Genomic DNA, 26,560 nt, shown 5'->3' with positions numbered 1-26,560 from the left:
AGGAGTGTTCTAAGAAGAAAGAACAGTAAATACAAACACTAGGGAATAAAAATAATCTTGAAGTGTTTAAGGAAACAAAATTTTAAGTATGAATTGAGTGATTATAAACAAGGGTAGAGCAGAGGCAGATGATGTTGGGGAGAAAGATTATTAAGACCCTTTGGAGATCAAATAAAGAATAGTCTGTTTTAAAGTTTTTTTTTTAAGGTTTGGGTGTAATGTGGTTTGGTTTGCTCTGATTTCTGTGTGAAGGATGGAATTTGGGAAGTGGTGGGTGGTAGCTATGCATGCTGTTAGACCAGTTGCAAGTTGATATAGTGTCTCAGGAGAATGGAAAAAATGATTGGGGTTTTAGCAATGGGAACAGTGAGGGGATTAGGATTATATAATGGAGGAAAAGCTGACCAGCTTTATACATGGGAAGGTAAGAGAGGAGACGAAAAGGGAAGACTCAAGAAAGTTGTAGGTTTTTGTTCTGCCTAATTGCAAAGAATGCAGTACAATTTTTCAGAACTATCTTTTGGCAATGGATTCAGAGGGGAAAATACAGAACGATCTTAAATATAGCCAAGTAGAAACATTATGTTGGCTGTTGGATATACCAGTAGAGAGCTCAGAGGAGACATCTGATCTAGAGACATACATTTCAGGGCTATTATGATATTGATGGTATTGGAAATAGTAGAAACTTATGAGCTTTCCCAGGAAGAGAGTGTAACTAGAGAAGAAAAAAAGAATATGTGATCGAGTCCCATAGTACTGGTATTGGGTTATTCAAGAGGAAGAACCAGTAAAAGACAACAAGAAGATAGAGCCTACAAGGGAAGAAAGATGTGGCCAGTTTAACTAAGGTATACCAGAAGCTTAGCTGAATGCTCAACCTAACCAAATGCTGCTCAGGGTTTATGTACAATGAGGACAAGAATTAACCACAGAACCTGATATAAGACCTGCTATATGATAACCTAATGTATGATATAAGGTTCTTTGTGACTGAGCATCTTAATTTTGAATGAAATATATTAGCAAGTACATTGAGTTCCATAATATGTAATTGTTTTTTTAATTTTTTATTGTTATGTTAATCACCATACATCATTAGTTTTTGATGTAGTGTTCTGTGATTCATTGTTTGTGCATAACACCCAGTGCTCCACGCAGAACGTGCCCTCTTTAATACCCATATGTAATTGTTTTGTATATTAACTTAACTTCAGTACTGATTCCTAAGTATTTTGTAATCAACGAGTTTTCTAATTTTCCATTTTGTGATTAACAAGATCTCACATTTATCATTCCTCAGCTGTAATTTGCCTTTGATTTAAAATGTACTGTTATGGGGAGCCTGGGTGGCTCAGTCAGTTAAACATCTGCTTCTGCTCAGGTCATAATCCCAGGGTCCTGGGATCAAACCCCACATCAGGTTCTCTGCTTCGTGGGAAGCCTGCTTCTCCCTCTCCCTCTGCCTGCTGCTCCCCCTGCTTATGCTCTCTCTGTCAAATAAATAAAATCTTTAAAAAAAATAAAAGGTACTGTTACTGGATCATAAAGAATAACCTAAATATAGTTTCAATTCGAATTAAAACAGATCCTTGCGGGGCGTCAGTAAGGGCGGAAGCACAGTGGCTGGGCTATGAGCTGGGGTTCCATCCCGGCTGGGCTGCCGCCCCTTCTGGGCTGCCGCAATGGAACTCAGCGCCGAGTACCTGCGGGAGAAGCTGCAGGCAGAGCATGTGGAAGTCGAGGAAAAGACTCCCAACCGTTGTGCGTCCAGCTTCCGAGTCCTGGTCGTGTCGGCCAAGTTCGAGGGGAAGCCACTGTTTCAGAGACACCCGCTGGTGAACACGTGCCTAGCGGAAGAGCTTCTGCACATTCATGCCTTTGAGCAGAAAACCCTAACCCCAGAACAGTGGGCCCATGAGCAGCAGAAATAAGAGACCAAGCCCTGCACAACCATTAAATTATGAATCAGGGCCAAAAAAAAAAGAAAAAGATCTTTGCCAAGCTATTTATGCTTTAGTACATTTCATTATCTGCCATTTTTTCCTTTCTCCCACCTCCATTTTTCCTTTTAGTTAAGGTGTTTTCTGGTAACATTTTTTTCATTGAATGTTTTCTAGTTTCCACTTTCTGAAAGCATTGGGGAAACCAAACACATGCACGTATACACACACTACTGAAGAAGCATTTTGAACAAACGAAATATTTTGAACTGAATCTGCAAAGTCAGTAAACGGAAGTGGTACTTTTGTAAGAGAAAGGTTTTAAATATGGCAGGTACTTCAGAGAAAAGAAGTCACTTTCTTTTTTTTCCTCCATTTTCGAGAACACATATTTGGGGAATGTGTGTTTTCTAATTCAGTTATCTTTCACAATCCAAGTAATGTTGTGAATAGATATTTAGAATCTCCAAGATAATCAAGGTCCAAAAATAATGGAGGATTTAGAAACTGGTGAGTCATCTGGACTGTACAATGATGAAACATTTTCACATCTGAGAGTTGAGTGTCTGTGCTGTCCTGAGCTCTCTACGTTGTCTTCGACAGGGAGCTCTTTTCTCTGCTTTCTCTCATGCTTGGTTTCTATTGCTCTTTCCATGGCTCTTAAAAATAACATATCCTTTTGTTGTTTGATTTCATGCTTTTAATGGAAAGCAGAGAGAAGTCTCACTTCTTCCACCCATGTTCTTTTCATCAAAAATCTCCACTAATTTTTTTGGCAACATCAGGACAGAAGAAAATGTTCTAACAGTGAACCACAGGAGAATGACTTGCGAACTTCACTAAGTCTCTAATCTCCACCTCCTTCCCTATGAAGTGGGAATAATGGTAATACCTGCTTATTATTCCTCAAGGTTTTGGTGAGAATCAATGGATATAGTGGATGTGAAAGTGCTTCATACATGGAAGAATAGGATGAATGTTAGTTACAAGCATCACTTTTAGTATCTCAGCTTTATGGATAAAAAGACTTAAAACAAAGTACATAGTGACTTCATCAAGTTAATTTCTACAATGTTATCACAGTCACTTCGTTTCATGCATTCAGAAAATATTTGAAGAAAAATACAAATGGACGTCACGTTAGCGATCCCTAATTCTCTAGGTCAGTGGTTTAAACTTTAAGATGAACAGCAATTTTCTGAGGTCTTTGTTAAAAGCAGGTTCTTAAATCCAACCTGCAAAGACTTTTAATTGAGTAATTCTAGATGGAGTCAAGGAAAATGCATTTTTAATAAGACCAATAGGTGATTCTAATGTAGGTTATCTGGAACCTCCCTTTGACCACATATTGCTGAATGACAGTGTTGTCCCAGATGTCCATGAGCTCTGGACTCAGTGGACCAGAGTTTAGAACCTTGTTTGGTCCTTTTCTAACTGAATGATACAGGGCAGACTGCTGAACCTCTTTGAGCCTCTGTGTCTCTATTAGCTTCCTAGGGTCACTACAGATTATTACAAATTGGTTGGTTTAAAACAACAGAAACTTACTCTCTCGTAGTTCTTGAGGCTACACGTGTGAAATCAAAGTGTTGGCAGGCCCATGCTCCCTCAGAAGACTACCTAGAAAAGTCCTTCCTTGCATCTTCTAGCTCAGCTCCTTGGTGGCTTTGGGCAATCCTTGACATTCTTTGACTGGTAACTACTTCACTCCAATCTCTGCTTCCATTTTCACATGGTGTTCTCTGTTCCTCTGTGTGTCCTCTCCTCTTCAACAAATCCAGTGATCAGGTTCAGGGCCCACTCTAATTCAGTATGACCTCATCTTGATTTAATTGCAACTGCGAAGACTCTACCTCCAAAAATGGTACACTGTGAGTTTCTGGGTGGACATAAACACTGAGGAGACAGTACTGAACCCTCAACAGTGTCCTTACATTAAGAAGATTTATTATAATATTTGGAAGCAACTAGTTAACACGTAGTAGTAAATGGTCAGTAAATAATAGTTTCTCTTCTGTCTTTGCAGCAAGGCTCAAATATTGGGTCTTAAACACAAGTCTAAAGACTAGGGCTAACTACATTATATTTGCCTTGGGAATATTTGAAAAATACAAATTCCAGACTGCTCATTGTAGGTTATTGTTATTCAGTAAATCAGGGATGAGGCCCAAGAAGCTGTATTTTTAAAAGTTTACCCAGGGGATTATGATGTACACTCGGACTTCGAAACAACATTCTTTGATTAAGAATTTATTACCTCATTTATAGAACTGGAACTCAAGAATACTCCCTTTACATAAAATTTGCCTAAAGTATAAGAATATATACTTCTTAGAGCACACATTTATTTACAAATGATGATGCTAGAATTAAACCCAAATTTCACAGACAATGCAAAGGTCTTATTTGGGAGTCACACTTTACCTTTCTGATTCCAGTTTCAAATCTCAAGGAAAGTTTTTCTTTGGTCTATTATGGGTTTAAATGGATTTAAATATCATTAGAATACAATTATAATAAGGACCAAATATTATTAGACATACTCTCCCAACCCATTATTTTCTTCACATTCTGGCTATTTCACAGTTGACCTTATGAAGCTTCTCATTCATTTCTTCCACATCCCTTGTAAAGAAGTCATTTTTTGTTAATGTTGATTATCTTCTTTAGAGTTTCAATAGGTTACAATTTACCTTTCTCTGGAAATTCTTCATGTGATTTTTGAGTCTAACACAGATTTTCTTCTTCCAGTAGGATGCTGAGCACAGTGGTTTCCTCACAGCTTAGTGAGACCATTGGCATCAGGAGTCTTCAGCTTTACAGGCATGAAAATCATAGTGGCAGTGAAATTACTGTGAATGAAGTTCATTTTGCTGATTATAATACTCATCTACTCCTGGGGTGCCCTGTTCTATCGTCACCATCACTTGTCACACCTACGTTGAAAGGAATGCAAAATGGTTATGTCAAAAGATAAAATTAGTCTCTTATAATAATTCACATGTTTCAAATACTTAGAACAAAAAAGAATATTCAGCTACCTTTTCTGTCACCGTTGTATATTAGCTTTGGCAACTGGATCTGATGCATTAGAACAGGATATGGATATCTGCTCTTCAGTAAGACAATACACATTTCATTCGAAGATTTGACTAGATTCTATATGCTGAACTCAGGGAGATAAGCTAACTTTCCCTGAGTTGCCAAGGGCAACTTGATTGCACATGCAATTAGGAGCTACTCTGAGAAAATAATGTCTAGACACATTCTTATATTTCATTTCAGGGAAACATTCACCTAATATCTGTTACTTCCTACTGTCAGAACACTGCTGATGAATAGTGCCTATGCCTTGAATCACCTATCTGAGCTCTATGAAGGAGTGAGCATAATAGAAGTGATAATATTTCCATGTAGCAAGAAACTTCATTTCAGCATAGAATTGTCAAGTAGCACTAATACATTTGACTTCTCATATATATATTTTTTATATTTGAAATTGTTGACACATGTTCAGGTTATGCCTTCACTTATTCCCTCAGAAATGTCATTCCACTAAAGATTTCCTCTGCCTCTCCCTCCTACTTCTGTAGTAGATGGTAATTTATGCCACTTATTATATTCTCTATACTTAATTATGAAGAATCATAGTTACAATATGAATATGCCTGTATATAAGTGTGACTATGACTTTGACTGTGAAAGTTACAGGGAAGTAAAAGATACCAGAGATGGAGACGGTGAGCCGCCAGGCAAGCATTTTTATGTCGCTATATCTTGGCAGTTTCCATGTCTCAACTTTTGGCATGGAGGTCTAGAGTCATTTACACTCAGAATGAGTCAGAAACTAAAGATGACTCATTAAAACAAAACTTAAAAAAGATTGATGTATAAACCACATATTTTATGATAAATAATTGACAAGAAATCCTAGTACTTATGCAAGCTCTTCGGGGTATAATCCAAATTCACCATTTGGAAAGTCTACACCAGAAGTCAAGTTATACTTTGGAAATTGGTAAGTGAGCCTGAGTTAGAGCAAGGGAGCAGATTGGAGGTGGATGGCACATCTGGCTCCACTGGGGTGCTCTTACCAACCATATAAGCATGATTGAGAGAGTACCTCTCCTGTAAGCAGATTGGAAACACACTGGCAATCATCTTTTTATGGCTCCTTTTTGAACCTTTCTTTTCTTTGGACTTTGGACAGACCATCCTTCTAATCCTAGTAATTGATTTCTCGGATACCCCAGGACATGTGTAAGTTTGACTTAATGTGTCATGGGGTCTTCACTAGATTGGCTTCCTGTATTGGGTCTTAGAGACATTTTTTTTTTTTTAAGATTTTATTTATTCATTTGAGAGAGAGAGAGAGACAGAGCACAAGCAGGGGGAGAGGCAGAGGGAGAGGGAGAAGCGGGTTTCCCACCGAGTAGAGAGCCTGATGCGGGGCTCGATCCAAGGACCCTGGGATTATGACCTGAGCTGAAGGCAGATGCTTCACTGACTGAGCCACCCAGGTGCCCCTTGTTTTGTTTTGTTTTGTTTTGTTTTTGAAGATGGTGTTTGTAGTTATAGTGGTTCTCATGTGTCACATGCTAACTGTTGCCAATTCAGTAACTTTAGCTTATTTCAAGCTCTAGTGACACGTGATGGGCGTCCCCTTTGTGCCTATTCAATCTCATGTGACCACCCCATGTAGCTTTCCCATACCCAGTTTATGAGTAGTAGAACCTTATAATTACCAATGGGCTAAAGAGGATGAGGCCTTGCCTCTTAACCTTCACACTGCCCGATACCTGCACATAGAGAAATCTATTTCAATGAGATAGAAACTATTCATTTTAGGGGCACCTAAAATGTAGCTACACTACATTGTAGCTACACTATGAGAGTGGAGAAAAGAGACACAAATCTGAAGAAAATGCCTAACCTTTAGAGAGTTACCTAAAACTTGTTATCCCTCTTTAATTTGCCAGCGTGAATAGCAATTTCTTCAGATGATTATTTAAAATCAACCTGCCTTTCAGGTCAGTCTTCAAATTTGAAGGTAGATAACTGTATAGACTATTGTATCAAGACTATAGGTCTGTGGTCTATAGAAAGATGGAGTAGTTAAGACATTCATGTGGGGAAGAATGACATCTAAACTTTTCTTCAGAGGGTGTCATTCACTGGTTACACAAACAATGCTCACCTAGGAAACAAGAAATACATACTTCAAATTATAAAGTTCAGTGACATGGTATGCAAGATGTAAGAAACAAAAATTGTTGGTTAAAATGTAATAAAACTGGGGAGCAGAGGCTACTAAGAAACAAGGGAGAAACAAAGCACCCCAAAATGAGGAAAATGAAAACCAGAGCAGGAAACATGAATGGAAGTGTGGGCTGCCCTGTGAGAGTTTGAGGAGACTAGTAACAATGGATTTGGGTTTGGATGGCTGGTGGGGACAGCAAATGGGACTCCAGTCAAGGGATGATTTGGAACTGACTGTATTGATTTTGCCTATGCTGTATTTTTTATTAGCGCTTGTTTCTGTTCGATACTGTAAAATACACTTAAAATATGGGTTGACCGAGATAAATATCTGATAGAAGAAAAGGAAAAAAAGAATAAATGAAGGGAGGAATGAAAGAAGTTACATTTGTATATATACCTATCTATATAAGAAAAATGTAGTGTTTAAAGTACTTTTTGAGTACTTAAGCTGTAAATTATCTTTTTTTTTTTCAGCTGGGGATTTAGTTTTCATTTAATGAGATCTTCCAAGTATCACTCAATTTTTTTCAATCTAAAAACTGACGTTTGAAGAACATGATTTATGACTTATTCAATTAATATATATTTAATTGCTTCAGACACTTCAAAATATGAAACACTCAACCTTTATAAGAAATCACTTAGGGCTCAAATTCTAGCTCACAAAATATTTTCAAAGAGGATGAAAGAAACAATGAATCACTTTTGGCCACTCCAATGAAAAATTCAGAATTAGAAACAAGGAATAAAAACACCGAAAATCTCTATTACTTCACTCATCTCTGATTTTGTTTTTGACCTTGTGAAAGTTCCCTCTGTGTTTTAGTTCTTTGCTCTTCAAAATGGAGTCTTTTTATTTTCCCCAGCAGTTTTTCAAAGAGGAGCTATCTAATGCACAGCCTTAGATAGTTTGGGGAATGAAGCAAAATATGAATTATTAAATAAATAACACCTAATGTTTATAGCCTAGAATAAAAATATTATGGGTATAAGAAAAAAAAAATCTTTCTGTTCTGTTTCTAATCCTGGAGATGAAATGTTCTCTTCTGTGATTCCATTCTTCTCCTGACCCTAACAATGCAAGGAGATTTCATCAGGATGAAAACTTTATGATTATCTGCTAATAATAAGGGAGGATCAGGGTGAATATGTGATAAACACCACAGGAAACAATAATTCCTTCCTATTTTTTGTTTTTGCCTCTCCTTTATGGGCCCAATTAAAATGTTATTTAAATTTTATTGGAACAGTTGTGTATAATTTTGCTGAATGAGCATTTTAAGCTATGCAAGTAGGCAATGAGAAATAGATTGATTATTCCACCCACTCTTAAACCTATAAACATGTTGAGAATTTTCCCAACAATAATCGAAGAGGAATGTCTGTATTGGGCGCTATTTTATCTAACAGTTAACACCATAGGAAAAAGCAACATAAAATATTAAATTACTCAGGAATTATGTCATTTATTTTAGAAAGCCAGATTTATATGCAACTAATGAATCATTGAACACTATGTCAAAAACTAATGTACTATACAGTGGCTAACTGAGCATAATTAAAAAAAAAACATGATAAAGAATCAAAATCTAAAAAAAAAAAAAGAAAGCCATATCTTTTTCTTTTACATAAGGGATTAGCTATATCTGTCAGTCTATCCATCAATCTATATATTTATGTTCACACCTACATCTAGCTTTTTACTTCATAATCTTGGATTCTAGTTGTATTAGTCTCTGCCTTACTCACTATAAAATAGAAAACACATAAATAGGCAATTTCTTTCATTTTCACCTGGTTTGGCACAATATGGGGTTCCAGGACTTTTATTAGAAAAGGAGTTGCATAACTTTCTTCATTTCTCTTTCCTCTGGGCTACATCTTCATGGCTGTGTGCTGGAAGTCATCACAGGAATTTCCAGCTGCATTTTCTGAGCCTTTTGGGATTCCAGTCACTGGATGTGTCTTGGGTTTCTTCATTTTCTGGGGGGAGAAGCCCATAGTGGCCTTCAGAAACAATTTTATTTTTACTCTTTTTTTCACTCTGACTCATTAAAATGTGTTTCTCCTGATAAATATTATAGAAAGTGAAGTTACTTTAAAAATGAAATTTTAAATAAAAAGGAATCTTCTTTTACAATTTATGATTACAGTTACTTCTTTGAATCAACTACTGTATACCTTCTCTTGTCTTCCTCTGGGTGTTAGAGGTCCCTAAGATATTTTTCCTCAATTATGCTTTAGGTGATCCTTACCTTTGAGTGAAGGTCACAGGAGGTATTCTATCCTTCAATTAGTAATCTATCATAAGTTAGAATTTTTCTTCAAGAAATGTGCTAATGGAGTATGAAATTGTTTCTTTTGGTTTCCCATATAATTTTCAACAAAGCTTGTATTGCTGGGTGAAAGGGTATGGCTGTTCAGACCCCTCAATTTCCATAATTTTTTTTAAAGATTTTATTTATTTATTCGACAGAGAGAGAGAGTGAGAGAGGGAACAACAGCAGGGGAAAGAGAGAAGCAGACTCCCCACAGAGCAGGGAGCCCGATGCGGGGCTCGATCCCAGGACACTGGGACCATGACCTGTCGAAGGCAAAGGCTTAACGGCCTGAGCCACTCAGGTGCCCCTCTATAAATATTTTTTACTACAAATAGAACAAACTGACGGTTGCCAGAGGGAAAAGAGTTAGGGGGATGCACAAAATGGGTGAAGGGGAGGAGATAAAGGCTTCCAGTTATGGAATGACTAAGTCATGGGCATAAAAGCCACAGCACAGGGAATATAGTCAATGGTATCGTAATAGTGTTGTATGGTAACAGATGGTAGCTACACTTGTGAACATAGCTTAACCTATAGAGAAACTGAATCACTATGTTTTATACTGAAACTAATGTAACATTGTGTGTCAACTATTCTCAAATAAAAAAAAAATTAAAGTAAGTTTGATTCACTTTTATTGGATTATAGAAGTGTGGAATCTGCTCACGTCATTTTAAGTCTTCAGTGCTATCAGGCAGACTTTTGCCCACATATGTGAGTTATATATTGACTCATAAGCTCTTACTCCTAGTTTCTTCTACTGAAAAGAATGCTTTAAAAACTTCTTTATTTTGGAAAATTTTCAATATATCTATAAATAGAAGAGTAAGGTAAACCTTTGTGTATACTCATCTTCTAGCTTCAACAATTATCAACATTTGGTAGTCATGTTTCATTGACCACACCAGCCATTTTTCTTCTTTTCTTGAGCTAAAGTATTTGAAAGAAAATCCCACATATCATGTCATTCCTCCCATAATGTTATCAGCATGTGCATCTAACTCAGAACCTTTAAAAAAAAAAGCACACATCACATTATTACTCAAAGTTGAAACTAATCTTTAAAATTCTTTAATAACCATCCACATTTATATGGGCCTAATTGTCTCAAAGATGACCTTTTCTTAGGGTTCATTTGCTAATATCAAGATCCAAATAAAGCCCAGATGTTGCTTTTTTTGATTATTTTTTATGTCATAGATTTGTTGGGGGAAATCAAGTTGTTTGTCCTTGTAGTGTGTCCTAAGTTTGGATTATTGCTTCCAGTGATGTCATTTATCTTACCCTACTATCACCCACATATCACACTGGTAGTTAGATCTAGAAGTTTAATTAGATTTAGATTCAATTGGTGGGGAGTTCAAGAATGTTTCATAGGACATCAGATCAGAAGCCACATGATCTGTGGTTGTCTCACTTTTGGTGATGCTTGAGCTGATTTGAGATAATGCCAGTGTGATCCTTCTTTCATAAAATTTCTGGTCAAATTTTATTCAGTGTTTGTAGTAGATCAAGCTCTATTGTCAAGCTCTATTATTTTATTAGGTGGTGTAAGGTGATAATTTTATAATTCTATCATCCCTTTTGCATTTATTAGCTAGAATGCTGATTGATGATTGATTGATTGATTGATTTTTAAGTAGGCTCTCTGCCCAGTGTGAAGCCCAAGATGGAACTTCAACTCATGACCCTAAAGACCTGAGCTGAGATCAAGAGTCAGATGCTTAACTGACTGAGCCACACAGGTGCCTTTTTAAAAAATGAATTTTCACACAACTGTTTTTTTTTTTTTATCTTGAAATACAATTTGTGCAGAATAGACAGTATAAATGATTGATTTGTTCACTTTATTATTGAGTTTTCAAGATAATGCCCTGGTAACTTTCAATGGAGACCCATGTGTTGTGTGTTTATGTGCATTTGGGGGAGAGTAGTATTTTGAATTCACAAATATTATGTTTGATGTATTTCATTTTTTAAAAATTCAGTACTATTTTAACATTTCCTGCAGGACAGGTGTGTTGGTAATGAATTCTCTTAGTTTTTGTCTAAAAAGAAAAAAATCTTTATTTCTCCTTTACTTTTTGCAGATAATTTTGTTGGATGTAGAATTCTAGGTTGGAGTGGACGTGTGTGTATATTTTAACATTTTAAATATTTCACTCCGCTTTCTTCTTGCTTGCATAATTTCCTCTATAGATGAAATGTTTCCCTACCCTGGCTTCTTTCAAGATATTCTCTTTCTCTTTGTTTGCAGACTGAATATGATATACTTAGGTGTAGTTTTGTTGATATTTATTCTGCTTGGTGTTTTCTGAACTTCCTGGATTTGTGATTTGGTGTCTGTCATTAATTTTGGAAACTTCTTAATTATTATTATTTCAAATTCTCCTCTGAGACTCCAAGTATGAGTATTTTTTTCTACCTTATAAAATTGCCCACAGTTCTTGGATGTTCTGAGGTTTTTTGTTTGTTTGTTTGTTAATTTTTTTTTTTTTTGGCATTTCTGTTTGGGAGGATTCTAGTAATACATCTTTAAACCCACAGAATCTTTCCTTGGCCATGTCCAGTATACTGATGAGCCTATCAAAAGCATTCTTCATTGTTGTTGCAAGCATTTCTTTATGATTCTTTTTTTAGATTTGTTGTCTCTGTATTTAGATTACCTGTCTATTCTTGCATGGTGTCTACTTTTTCCATTAACCCGTAACATATGAATCATAGTTATATTAAATCCCCCATCTGATAATTCCATTATCTGTGTCATATTATAGTCTGGTTCTGATGCTTACTTTGTCTATTCATATTGTATTTTTATTTGCCCTTTGTTGTGCCTTATAATTTTTGTTGAAAGTTGGACATGTTGTATCACATAATAGAAACTGAGCTCTATAGGTCTTTAGTGTGAGGATTAATGTTAATCCAGTTAGGAACTGGGTTGTTTAATGTTTTCTGTTGCTAAGGTGTCAGATTTCGAATTCCTCTAGTGTCTTAATATATGCTGTTCCTCATAACCTTGAACTTTCCTATATATTCCTCCTGAGAGAGAATTTGTGTCTCTCAGCTCTTCTAGATGTAATCTGCTGCAATTATACTGGAGCCCTATTTGTGTGTTGGTGAGATGGTAGAAAGAGGAAGAATTCTGTAATCTTATTATAGACATATGTCTTTCCCTGGACGTGTGTCTTTGTGCTGTGATCTTTAGAAATGTTTCTCCAGTAGTTTACTTTTCCTTCTGTTCTTTCCTCTCTTCCCTGGTTCACCTCTCATTTCCAATTTTCTTGGAGACTTGACTCCTCTTTATTATGTTTTTTTCCTGTTTATATGAGATAGGAAGTAGTGAAGTGGGAGGAATGCCCTTCCCAGCTGGAATGAAGCTCTGGTAAATTCCATAGAAAGCAAATCTTTATTATGGAGAGGGCTCTGGGCTGTTTCACGTTTACTTTTCCCCTCTCCTTCCAGAACCAGGAGGGGACATTTCTCAGGTGTTCACCCTAAGAACCTGGTGGGTTTCCCAAAAGTCATGCCCATGAAGTATCCTTCCTAAGACTGTGGCATCCAAGAACTTTTAATTTTCATATTAGTCCACACTCAGCTTCCACAATTTGTGAAAATTACCATTTAAGTCTTCCTACCAGTTCATACTCCATAGGTTTCTGTACAGGTACAAAGATCTTGGCTGTGATTTCTGGATTCACCTGTTTCTACAGATTTCGGAGTTGTAGTTTGCTTTGCAACCTCAGTTCTCTGACAAGTCCAAGAAAAGTGATTAATTTTCACCTTGTATAAATTTTTCTTCTTGTAAGAATGGAAGTGATGACTTCCAAGTTCTTCAAATGTCAGAGCTGAAACTGGAAGTCAAATTCAGTATTTTTGTTGAACCCTCAAATTATTCCATCTTAGAATCATGGGAGAGCCAGCAAATTGGATTGCATAGCATTTAGATATGACCCAATTTTTTAAAAATTTTTTATTGCTATGTTAATCACCATACATTACATGATTAGTTTTGGATGTAGTGTTCCATGTTTCATTGTTTGTGCATAACACCCAGTGCTCCATGCAGAAGGTGCCCTCTTTAATACCCATCACCAGGCTAACCCATCCCCCCCCAGAACCCTCAGTTTGTTTCTCAGAGTCCATTGTCTCTCATGGTTTGTCTCCCCCTCTGATTTCCCCCCCTTCATTCTTCCCTTCCTGCTATCTTCTTCTTTTTTTTTTTCTTAACATATATTGCATTATTTGTTTCAGAGGTACAGATCTGTGATTCAACAGTCTTGCACAATTCACAGCACTCGCCATAGCACATACCCTCCCCAATGTCTGTCACCCAGCCACCCCATCCCTCCCACCCCCCACCACTCCAGCAACCCTCAGTTTGTTTCCTGAGATTAAGAATTCCTCATATCAGTGAGGTCATATGATACATGTCTTTCTCTGATTGACTTATTTCACTCAGCATAACACCCTCCAGTTCCACCCATGTCGTTGCAAATGGCAAGATCTCATTCCTTTTGATGGCTGCATAATATTCCATTGTGTATACATACCACCTCTTCTTCATCCATTCATCTGTCGATGGACATCTTGGCTCTTTGCACAGTTTGGCTATTGTGGACATTGCTTCTATAAACATTGGGGTGCATGTACCCCTTCGAATCCCTACATTTGTATCTATGTGATAAATATCCAGTAGTGCAATTGCTGGATCGTATGGTAGCTCTATTTTCAAATTTTTGAGGAACCTCCATACTGTTTTCCAGAGTGGTTGCACCAACTTGCATTCCCACCAACAGTGTAGGAGTGTTCCCCTTTCTCCACATCCCCGCCAACATCTGTTGTTTCCTGACTTGTTAATTTTAGCCATTCTGACTGGTGTGAGGTGGTATCTCATTGAGGTTTTGATTTGGATTTCCCTGATGCTGAGCGATGTTGAGCACTTTTTCATGTGCCTTTTGGCCATTTGGATGTCTTCTTTGGAAAAATGTCTGTTCATGTCTTCTGCCCATTTCTTGATTGGATTATTTGTTCTTTGGGTGTTGAGCTTGATAACTTTTTATAGATTTTGGATACTAGCCCTTTATCTGATGTGTCATTTGCAAATATTTTCTCCCATTCTATCGGTTGTCTTTTGGTTTTGTTGACTGTTTCTTTTGCTGTGCAAAAGCTTTTTATCTTGATGAAATCCCAATAGTTCATTTTTGCCCTTACTCCCTTGCCTTTGGCAATGTTTCTAAGAAGAAGTTGCTGCGGCTGAGGTCGAAGAGGTTGCTGCCTGTGATCTCCTTTAGGATTTTGGTGGACTCCTGTCTCACGTTTACGTCTTTCAACCATTGGGAGTCTATTTTTGTGTGTGGTGTAAGGAAATGGTCTGGTTTCATTCTTCTGCACGTGGCTGTCCAATTTTCCCAACACCATTTGTTGAAGAGACTGTCTTTTTTCCATTGGACATTCTTTCCTGCTTTGTCAAAGATGAGTTGACCATAGAGTTGAGGGTCCATTTCTGGGCTCTCTATTCTGTTCCATTGATCTATGTGTCTGTTTTTGTGCCAGTACCATACTGTCTTGATGATGACAGCTTTGTAATAGAGCTGGAAGTCCGGAATTGTGATGCCGCCAGCTTTGCTTTTCTTTTTCAACATTCTTCTGGCTAGTCGGGGTCTCTTCTGGTTCCATACAAATTTTAGGATTATTTGTTCCATTTCTCTGAAAAAAGTGGATGGTATTTTGATAGGGATTGCACTGAATGTGTAGATTGCTCTAGGTAGCATGGACATCTTCACAATGTTTTTTCTTCCAATCCATGAGCATGGAACGTTTTTCCATTTTTTGGGTCTTCCTCAATTTCTTTCACGAGTATTTTATAGTTTTCTGAGTACAGATCCTTTGCCTCTTTGGTTAGATTTATTCCTAGGTATCTTATGGTTTTGGGTGCAATTGTAAATGGGATCAACTCCTTAATTTGTCTCTCTTCTGTCTTGTTGTTGGTGTATAGGAATGCCACTGATTTCTGTGCATTCCTTTTATATCTTGCCACTTTACTGAATTCCTGTATGAGTTCTAGCAGTTTTGGGGTGGAGTCTTTTGGGTTTTCCACATAAAGTATCATATCATCTGCAAAGAGTGAGAGTTTGACTTCCTCTTTGCCGATTTGGATGCCTTTGATTTATTTTTGTTGTCTGATTGCTGTGACTAGGACTTCTAATACTATGTTGAAGAGCAGTGGTGAGAGTGGACATCCCTGCCGCGTTCCTGACCTTAGGGGGAAAGCTCTCAGCTTTTCCCCATTGAGAATGATATTCGCTGTAGGTTTTTCATAGATGGCTTTTATGATATTGAGGTATGTACCCTCTATTCCTATACTCTGAAGAGTTTTGATCAAGAAAGGGTGCTGTACTTTGTCAAATGTTTTTTCTGCATCTATTGAGAGGATCATATGACTCTTGTTCTTTCTTTTGTTAATATATTGTATCACGTTGCTTGATTTGTGGATGTTGAACCAACCTTGCAGCCCAGGGATAAATCCCACTTAGTCATGGTGAATAATCATTTTAATGTACTGTTGGATCCTATTGGCTAGTATTTTGGTGAGAATTTTTGCATCCATGTTCATCAAGGATGTTGGTCTGTAATTCTCCTTTTAGATGGTGTCTTTGTTTGGTTTTGGATCAAGGTAATGGTGGCCTCATAAAATGAGTTTGGAAGTTGTCCTTCCATTTCTATTTTTTGGAACAGTTTCAGGAGAATAGGTATTAATTCATCTTTAAATGTTTGGTAGAATTCCCCTGGGAAGCCATCTGGCCCTGGGCTCTTGTTTGTTGGGAGATTTTTGATGACTGCTTCAATTTCCTTAGTGGTTATGGGTCTGTTTAGGTTTTCTATTTCTTCCTGGTTCAATTTTGGTAGTTGATACATCTCTAGGAATTCATCCATTTTTCCAGGTTATCTAATTTGCTAGCATATAGTTGCTCATAATATGTTCTTATAATGGTTTGTATGCTTTGGTGTTGGTTGTGATCTCTCCTCTTTCATTCATGATTTTGTTGATTTGGGTCATTTCTCTTTTCTTTTTTATAAGTCTGCCCAGGGGTTTATCAATCTTGTTAATTCTTTCAAAGAACCAGCTCCTAGTTTTGTTGATCTGTTCTACTGCTCTTTTGGTTTCTATTTTATTGATTTCTGCTCTGATCTTTATTATTTCTCTTCTCCTGCTGGGTTTAGGCTTTATTTGCTGTGTTTTCTCCAGCTCCTTTAGGTGTAGGGTTAGTTGTGTATTTGAGACCTTTCTTGTTTCTTGAGAAAGGCTTGTATTGCTATATACTTTCCTCTCCGGACTGCCTTTGCTGCATCCCAAAGATTTTGAACAGTTGTGTTTTCATTTTCATTGTTTTTGATGAATTTTTTTAATTCTTCTTTAATATCCTGGTTGACCCATTCATTCTTTAGTAGGATGCTCTTTAGCCTCCATGTATTTGAGTTCTTTCTGACTTTCCTCTTGTGATTGAGTTCTAGTTTCAAAGCACTGTGGTCTGAAAATATGCAGGGAATAATCCCAATCTTTTGGTACCAGTTGAGACCTGATTTGTGTCCTAGGATGTGATCTATTCCGGAGAATGTTCCATGGGCATTAGAGAAGAATGTGTATTCCATTCCTTTGGGATGGAATGTTCTGAATATATCTGTGAAGTCCATTTGGTCCAGTGTTTCATTTAAAGTTTATTTCCTTGTTGATCTTTTGCCTAGATGATCTGTCCATTTTAGTCAGGGGTGGTGTTAAAGTCCCCCACTATTATTGTATTGTTGTCAATGTGTTTCTTTGCTTTTGGTATTAATTGCCTTATATAATTGGCTGCTCCCATATTAGGGGCATAGATATTTACAATTGTTAGATCTTCTTGTTGGATAGACCCTTTAAGTAGGATATAGTGTCCTTCCTCCTCTCTTATTACAGTCTTTGGTTTAAAATCTAATTTGTCTGATATAAGGATTGCCACCCCAGCTTTCTTTTGGAGTCCATTAGCATGGTAAATGGTTTTCCACCCCCTCACTTTCAATCTGGGGGTGTCTTTGGGTCTAAAACGAGTCTCTTGCAGACAGCATATCGATGGGTCTTTTTTTTTTATCCAATCTGATAGCCTGTGTCTTTTGATTGGTGCATTTAGCCCATTTACATTCAGGGTAACTATTGAAAGATATGAATTTAGTGCCATTGTATTGCCTGTAAGGTGACTGTTACTGTATATTGTCTGTATTCCTTTCTGGTCTATGCTGCTTTTAGGCTCTCTCTTTGCTTAGAGGCTCCCTTTCAATATTTCTTGTAGGGCTGGTTTCGTGCTTGCAAATTCCTTTAGTTTTTGTTTGTCCTGGAAGCTTTTTATCTCTCCTTCTATTTTCTTTTTTTAAAAAGATTTCATTTATTTATTTTACAGGGAGAGACACAGTGAGAGAGGGAACACAAGCAGGGGTGTGGGAGAAGGAGAAGCAGTCTCCCCACCGAGCAGGGAGCCTGACGTAGGGCTCGATCCCAGGACCCTGGGATCATGACCTGAGCCGAAGGCAGACACTTAACGACTGAGCCACCCAGGCGCCCCTTTCTCCTTCTATTTTCAATGATAGCCTAGCTGGATATAGTATTTTTGGCTGCATATTTTTCTCATTTAGTGCTCTAAAGATATCATGCCAGTCCTTTCTGGCCTGTCAGGTCTCTGTGGATAGGTCTGTTGCCAATCTAATCTTTCTACCATTATAGGTTACATATCTCTTCTCCCGAGCTGCTTTCAAGATTTTCTCTTTGTCTCTGAGACTCGTAAGTTTTACTATTAGATGTCGGGGTGTTGACCTATTTTTATTGATTTTGAGAGGGGTTCTTTGTGCCTCCTGGATTTTGATGCCTGTTTCCTTCCCCACGTTAGGGAAGTTCTCTGCTATAATTTGCTCCAATATACCTTCTGCCCCCCTCTCTCTTTCTTCTTCTTCTGGGATCCCAATTATTCTAAAGTTGTTTCATCTTATCGTTATCGCTTATCTCTCGAATTCTGCCCTCGTGATCCAGTAGTGGTTTATCTCTCTTTTTCTCAGCTTCTTTATTTTCCATCATTTGGTCTTCTATATCGCTGATTCTCTCTTCTTCCTCATTTATCCTAGCTGTTAGTGCCCCCATTTTTGATTGCACCTCATTAATAGCCTTTTTGTTTTCGATTTGTTTAGATTTTAGTTCTTTTATTTCTCCAGGAAGGGTGTCTCTCATAACTTCCATGCTTTTTTCAAGCCCAGCTAGTATCTTTAAAATCATGATTCTGAACTCTAGGTCCGACATCGTACTAATGTCCCTATTGAGTAGGTCCCTGGCAGACGGTACTACCTCTTGTTCTTTTTGCTGAGGTGATTTTTTTCGTTTTGTCATTTTGTCCAGAGGAGAACAGATGAATGAGAGAACAAAATGCTAACAGGTTAACAACGCCCCCAGGAAATATACTCTAAACAAATCAGAAAAGACCTAAAACCAGGGGAAAAGAAGGGGAAAGAAAGAAAAAAGAAAGAGAAAAAAAAAGAAAAAGAAAAAAGATAAAAACAAACAAAGACAGAACAAAACAAAAATAAACAGAATATGATCAAATATGATCAGGCTAGTGCATAGATCAGTGCCACACACTAGATGTTGGGTGTATTTTGGTCTGTTAGAAGAAAATGCCTCTGAAAATTTTAAAGAAAGAAAGACATATATTTACAAAATAAGGGTTGATACAATGAAGGGATGGAAGACGATTTCAGTAAGTGGTCCCTTTTCTGTTCAGAGAGTTGTTGCTATTCTTCTCTTCAATCTCCCGTTGAGTTTGTAGGTGTTCAGAATGGTTTGATCCCTATTCAGCTGAATTCCTGAGACCAGACGAAATCCAGGTCTCCTACTCCTCCGCCATCTTGCTCCGCCCCCAATTTTTATTTTATTGATTCCTTGCTTTCTGGTAAAAGATATCTTAAGCTCATCTTGTATGTTGTCCTTGACAAACTTACAATGAGCAAGTTTTTAAAGGAACCCTAAAAATAATCATTAAAACACAAAACAAACAAATAAAAAATAAGATATCCTTGTTGAAAGTTAAGCTAAACTCTGTGGTGTTGCTGCCTTGGCATCTATATTGTTTGGCCGAGTGATCTACAAGGACCTTAAACCAATACTAGCCCCTTATATAAGTGCATGTCCTAACTAGCGGCCCACAGAATCACAAGCATATGTAAGCTCCTAGTTTGATTTTCCAATGGCTCTTGTGATCAACAGTTTTCCCTTGCCTCCCAGAACCTGTATGCTTTATGTGTCCCTAAGATAAGATCTCTGTGGGACTTCCCAAAGCCCCACCCTTTTAATTTGAATAAACCAATCTGGCCCTAACCCAGGAGCCCCAAGACTTTCCACCCATGCACTAATAAAGGCATTTTGCACAAGGTCCTGATTTCTTTTTATGCACTCTGCCTGGACTTCCTGGTGTTGTCCCTAAAGGTGTACCATGTGTTTCCTGGAAGGACTGATGAGTACTAAACTTCTCTACTTGAATTTCTTTTGTGGTCTGTTATTGAACTGTGGCTCACCACCTGGCACCCTGTGTTCCTTTTAACAAATGTTCATTAGACAGATTTATATCAATCTTTGTGATAATTTTCCTATTAGTCTGAAGATATATGTATTTATAAAGCATAATCTATTTTTTAAATTTTTTATTGTTATGTTAATCACCATACATTACATCATTAGTTTTTAATGTAGTGTTCCATGATTCATTGTTTGTGCATAATATCCAGTGCTCCATACAGAACATTCCTTCTTTAATACCCATCACCAGGCTAACCCATCCCCCCATCCTCTCCCCTCTAGAACCCTCAGTTTGTTTTATAAAGCATAATCTATTGATGTGTGTTAAGCATAGTTAGTATTTCTTCAATAATTCAGTAATATTTATTGAGCATCTACTCTGTGCCAGGCACTATTCTAGGTGCCTGAAGGTATAGTAGTGAACAATATGAGATCTTTGTAGTCATGACACTTCATTTTAGAAAAGGCAGGCAACACACAATCAACTCTAATGAACAATTAAATACATAGAGTATTATAAATTGTTAGGTCCTGTGGAAAAAGAAAAAAAATAGAACAGAAGAAGAGCGATCAGGAGTGTGTGAATTTGTATGGTGAATTGCAATTTTGAAAACAGTGGTCAGGGTAGTCTTATTAGGTGATAATTGAGTCAAACTTAAAATGAGTGAGGGGGTCAACCATCCTGATATCTGTGTCAGAGTGTTCTAGACATATTCCATTGCCACATATCCAAAAACTACTATGTCCAATTAAACAATAATGACAACATTTCTCTACCCTTGGATTTAAGTATCCATGAGACATCACATTAGAGACATCTTTAATCTTTTGGAGACCTGAAGCACTAAGTTGAGAAATTTTGACTGTGTAGAGTTTGGTATTCTAATCTGTCTAAAGAAATCCTAATCTGTCTAAAAAGAAAAATAATTGTATTATATAAAAGTACTTCTCTAGCATTTAAGGAACGTTTTTGAAAACTTTCCAGGTAATTTTTACTGGATGTGTCTACAGTGAATTGAAAGCAATACTATGCTTTGGACCATCAGTTTCTGACTTTTCCATCTCAGTCACATTTAATTAAAGAAAATGTTCTTGTTAAGTAAAATTCTTTCATGTACGTAAAGAAAACTGAAAGATCACTAATTGTGATCTCCAATGTAAGAAAATAATTAAGATTTAATTATTAAACTAAAAATGAATTTGCCATATATATATGAAAGAGAATAAGTAAAATAAAATCAAGTCTCTTGGCATAACCTTGGAAAAGGTGAGATTCTGGGAAACCAGAAGAATGAGATAATCTAAAGGAACATCATGAATAATTCTGAACTGGAAACAATAAGACAAAATCTTCAAGAGTACATCATAGTTAACATATTTTTTCATGTATTTTTCCACTTGGACATTTTAACATATCTTTTGAAGTTGCATATGTTAATTTACAATGTTTGAAATTGGAATTTTAATGAATCCAATCATAATACTGCTTCATACATAAAAGTCAAAGACTTCAATATACATTACCTTCTTAACTAGCCACAATTCTAAGTTTTAGATAGGAGAGAGCTTATTATCCAAACAAAAATCAGAGAGGTTAAAAGATTGATTCTAACTTATAATATAGCCAAAATTAGAAATTATATCTTACTGCTGTTAGTCCAGGGAACTCTTTTGCAAATCATTTCTTATATAAAATGGATCTTTATTTAAAAAAAAAAACAGCCTGGGTCACTGGTGCTTTTAAAACAGAATACTTCCTTTGGGAAGTTATAGGATAATAATATGCAAGGGGAGAGAGATTGACTGAAATAGGGAAAAAGAGATCATTTAAGTTGTCCATTTAAAGTTGATTTTAAATTAGGAATTCTTCCTACTGACAGCTTAAAAAGAATTGAAGCAATAATAAAACAGTAATTTTTCTGTAGCCTATGATTTCCCAATGATGAGATAAGCTAAGCTACTATCAAGGATCCGCCCTATATGACAGTTAAACATGGCCACAAATTCTTTGAGATTTCTCCTATTGAGGAATGGAGTCTATTTTCCTTTCTTTTGAATTTGGGTGGGGTCTGTGATTGCTTGACCTTTTAGGAAATAGTAGAAGTAATGTTGAGTCATTTTCTGGGCCCAAGCCTTAAGAAACTAGAAGCCATCATGTATGTTGCCCAACTACCTTGCTGGAAAGACCATGGATGAAAGCCTTGAGATAACCTGATGAGTCCAACCTTCCAGCCATCCCAGCAGGACTGACTTCCCAGACTCACTCAGGTAGCTTAATGTCCCAGTGGATGCCAAATGAAACTGTAGAATCACCCAGGCAAACCCCACCAACTCCTGATTTATAAAACAATGAAATATAATAAAATGGTTCTTGTTTTAGTCACTGAATTGTGGAGTGGGTTATAGTGCAGCCCTAGATAAGGGCAACATCCCTTACCCTTACCTGATCTCTTACTGGCTTATGGGACTCTCAGCTATTTCTCTCTCTCTCTCTTTTATTATTATATTATGTTAATCACCATACATCACATCATTAGTTTTTGATGTAGTGTTCCATGATTCATTGTTTGCGTATAACACCCAGTGCTCCATGCAGAACGTGCCCTCTTTTATACCCATCACCGGGCTGACCCATCCCCCCAACCCCTTCTCCTCTAGAACCCTCAGTTTGTTTTTCAGAGTCCATAGTTTCTCATGGTTCATCTCCCCCTCCGATTCCTCCCCCTTCATTCTTCCCTTCCTGCTATCTTCTTCTTCTTCTTTTTTTTTAAAAACATATATTGTATTATTTGTTTCAGAGGCACAGGTCTGTGATTCAACAGTCTTACACAATTCACAGCGCTCACCATAGCACATACCCTCCCCAATGTCTATCACCCAACCACCCTATCCCTCCCACCCCCCACCACTCCAGCAACCCATATGAGGAATTCTTAATTTTTTTTTTAAGATTTATTTATTTTAGAGAGAGCACTTGAGTGGGAAGGGCAGAGGAGAGGGAGAGAGAATCTCAAGCAGACTCCATGCTGAGCATGAAGCCCGATGTGGGGCTCAATCCCACAACCCTGAGATCACGACCCAACCTGAAACCAAGAGTCAGAAGCTCAACTGACCACACCACCCAGGTGCCCCTCAGGTATTTCTATATAAGGTGCTCATGAAATCCAAAAAGGGAGAAAATTTCTCCCTAAGAGATGAACATAATGTTCACAAGTATTTCTCATGCCACAATGTAATCTTCCTTCTTTACTCAGTCATTGACGTGGAGCTTTAAATCTCACTTCTGTAAAATGGGTTTCCCTGCCATTTATCAGCCTATGTACCGTGGGCATCCCTCCCTACTCTCTCTCCCATCTGTTCTTAAAGTAAAAGACATCATCAGAAACTGTAAACTTAAATTTTATTGTTCATTTCTGTGGCTCTCTTTTACTGACAAATTATGCCCATAAGGTCCTTCTACAAATGAACAGAAGAAGAGACCATGGGTTGTGCAGGTACTCACTGTTCTTAATCTTATTTTGCTCCTTATTCTCCCCAACTAGCTATAAACAGTCTATATAACCAGTTGAAATCCCAGTTTTCATTAAGAGAGTAACCTCTGGAGCAAAAGCACTGACTCCAGAAAGCCACTCTTAAAATGCCTGCGTCATGACTGGGAGGATAGAAATAATGGAAGCACTAGCTCAAATGTGGCAAATTGTTTTTATCTTATGTGTAAATTCCTGTTTATTGGTAGTGGCTGTATGCTGTGCTTTGATTTGAAGAAGTCTGACTAAGCTCAGAGAGAATGAGTTCAAGGGTCAATTATTGATGTCTTCCATGAGTGCAAAAGGAGGAATTTGCTATTGTTGATAGTCTTTCTCCATAGGTAAGGAACACAGATACGCAGAAAAGAGGCAAAGACAAGAGGTACATTTGGTTCGCTTAGACCACAGCTCCAGTTCTGAGGCATTGGTGATACATTGGAGCATGACCATGGGTCCTTTAGAGTCATCAAGAAGTATAATTTTAACTATTTATTTTGCTGACAGCTAGTCTTCTCTGAAGCTCCTCTTGGATTACTCAGTGTTAGGGTGAGTGGATTTTCTACAATAGCAATAACTTTGTGTTAGTTTTTTTAAAAAATACATTTACTAATATTATCTCATTATGCATTTTATCACCACTCTGTGATTAGACTAACCAGGATTGGTATATTTGTTTCCATCAAAGAGGGAATAATTAAGGGCACCTGGGTGGCTCAGTCAGTTAAGCAACTGCCTTCGGCTCATGTCCTGCACACTGGGCTCCCTACTTAGTGGGGAACCTGCTTCTCCCTCTCCCTCTGCTGCTCCACCTACTTGTATTCTCTTGCTCTCTCCCTCTGTCAAATAAATAAAATCTTTTATTTTTTTTAAGAGGTAATAAATGTAAAAAAAATAAGGATCTTGTCCAATATCATACATCAGGTGGAGAACCATAATATTCTGATGCTGGATTATTGCAGATTTTTCTGCCCACTGTGAAATCCTTAATCTTGAGGTTTTTGCAGGACATCTAAAAAACTGCTGCTTGATACTTTGCTCTAAAATATGCTTTATCTCTTTGCAGTGAAACAGAAAACTAAAATGAAATGCTCATCTTTTATTAAAATTTTCTAGCATGTTTGATGTGACAAGATAAGAAATGGAAAAATTTTAAAGGAACCAAATCTGTTAGGTCTTTAAGATTTCAAAATAAATTGCTACAAATAACTGAAATACAAACTTAAATACAAACTTGAAAGTATACTATCTACAAAAATGTGAGCTTATATATATATATATATATATATATATATATATATATAGATAACCAGACTTCACTTCCACTGAGGCCTGATTAACAGTTGAAAAATATTCATTGAAAATTAATGCTATAACTGTCAACATGAAACACAATTCACCTTTATCAAGAAAATCTGAATGCCAACTTCCAAATGACACAAGTTTAAAGATAAAATTCAGTGGGTATTTCCTGACAGAAATAATATCCCAAAGACAGTATTTCCTAATGGAACATTAATATAATTCTTTTCTTCTTCCCTTCCGTTGTTTACTCTAAAGTTTGTGGATCTCAGATTTACCCAAAGGATACAAAAATACAGATTCAAAGGCGGCACATGAACCCTCATGTTTATAGCAGCATTATCAATAATAGCCAAACTATGGAGACAGCCCAAATGTCCATTGACTGATGAATGGATAAAGAAGAAAACTGGCATATGTATACAATGGAATATTACTCAGCCATGAAAAAATGAAATATTGCATTTGCAACGATGTGGATGGAGTTAGAGTTTATTATGCTAAGTGAAATGTCAGTCAGAGAAGGACAAATACCATATGATCTCAATCATATGTGCAATTTAAGAAAGAAAACAGATCAACATATGGAAAGGGGGAAAAGAAAAAAAGGAGAGAGGAAAACAAACCATAAGAGACTCTTAATGATAGAGAACAAACTGAGGGGTGATGGAGGGAGCTGGGTGAGGGATGGGCTAGATGGGTGATGGAGATTAAAGAGGGCACTTGTGATGAGCACTAGGTATTGTATGTAAGTGATGAATAACTGAATTCTACTCCAGAAACCAATATTGCACTCTATGTTCACTAACTGAAATTTAAATTTTAAAAAAGTTATGGGAAAAAAAATAAGGTTCATAGATCTCTATAGTCATGTCCTGATTAATTATCCCTATTCTAGACTTTAGCCACTGAGAAATTAATAAGGGAATAGTATTAATTATTCTCCAAGTTTCAAAATTCACTACTAATGGGAAGATAACTATTACTTCTCTTTAAGTTTTATCTCTTGCTGCCTATCTCTGTCCTGTTTTAGGAGTCTTGTTTTCTGGTTCCTTACCTTACTCTGGCCACCGTCCTTCCCAGGAATCAGCACCTTACTCCGGTTTAATAACAAATTGCTGGTTTGTGATTATATAGTTAGGGTAATATTTATTGTTACAATCATGGATACCATCATGAAGCTGGTCAACAACTTATGTTTATATTTTATATAAATAAGAATTTTTTAATGAATATAAACAGCAGGAATTCAATTTTCCTTAAGAATAAATGAGAAAGATTGTTCTAAATTAAAGCAGGGGACCAACAAGAAAATGTTTCAATGAAATATCAAAATAAATGGTAGATATTTTATCTTGATGAAGAAAATGGACAACTCTCTGTCCTGAATTAATTAGATATTCATGTTAGTGAAAGTGTCTTTTAGGGGCGCCTGGGTGGCTCAGTTTTTAAGTGTCTGCCTTTGGCTCAGGTCATGATCCCAGGGTCCTGGGATCAAGCCCTGCATTGGGCTTCCTGCTCAGCGGGAAGCCTGCTTCTCCCTCTCCTACTCCCCCTGCTTGTGTTCCTTCTCTCACTGTGTTTCTCTCTGTCAAATAAATAAATAAAATCTTAAAAAAAAAA

General features: G+C 37.0%; 1 pseudogene; it reads left to right on the top strand.

The window, feature by feature from the left end:
• The first annotated feature begins 1,604 nt into the window (after nucleotides 1-1,604).
• Nucleotides 1,605-1,967, top strand: LOC112836006 (bolA-like protein 2 pseudogene; annotated as a pseudogene).
• Nucleotides 1,968-26,560: the final 24,593 nt, after the last annotated feature.

This window comes from Callorhinus ursinus, unplaced genomic scaffold (genome assembly GCF_003265705.2).
Source record: "Callorhinus ursinus isolate GAN/ISIS: 27379988/994484 unplaced genomic scaffold, GSC_fseal_2.0 scaffold4, whole genome shotgun sequence".
In the NCBI taxonomy this organism is placed as follows: Eukaryota; Metazoa; Chordata; class Mammalia; order Carnivora; family Otariidae; genus Callorhinus; species Callorhinus ursinus.
The sequence above is the reverse complement of the archived record's forward strand: the minus strand, read 5'-3'. Positions and strand labels throughout refer to the sequence as shown.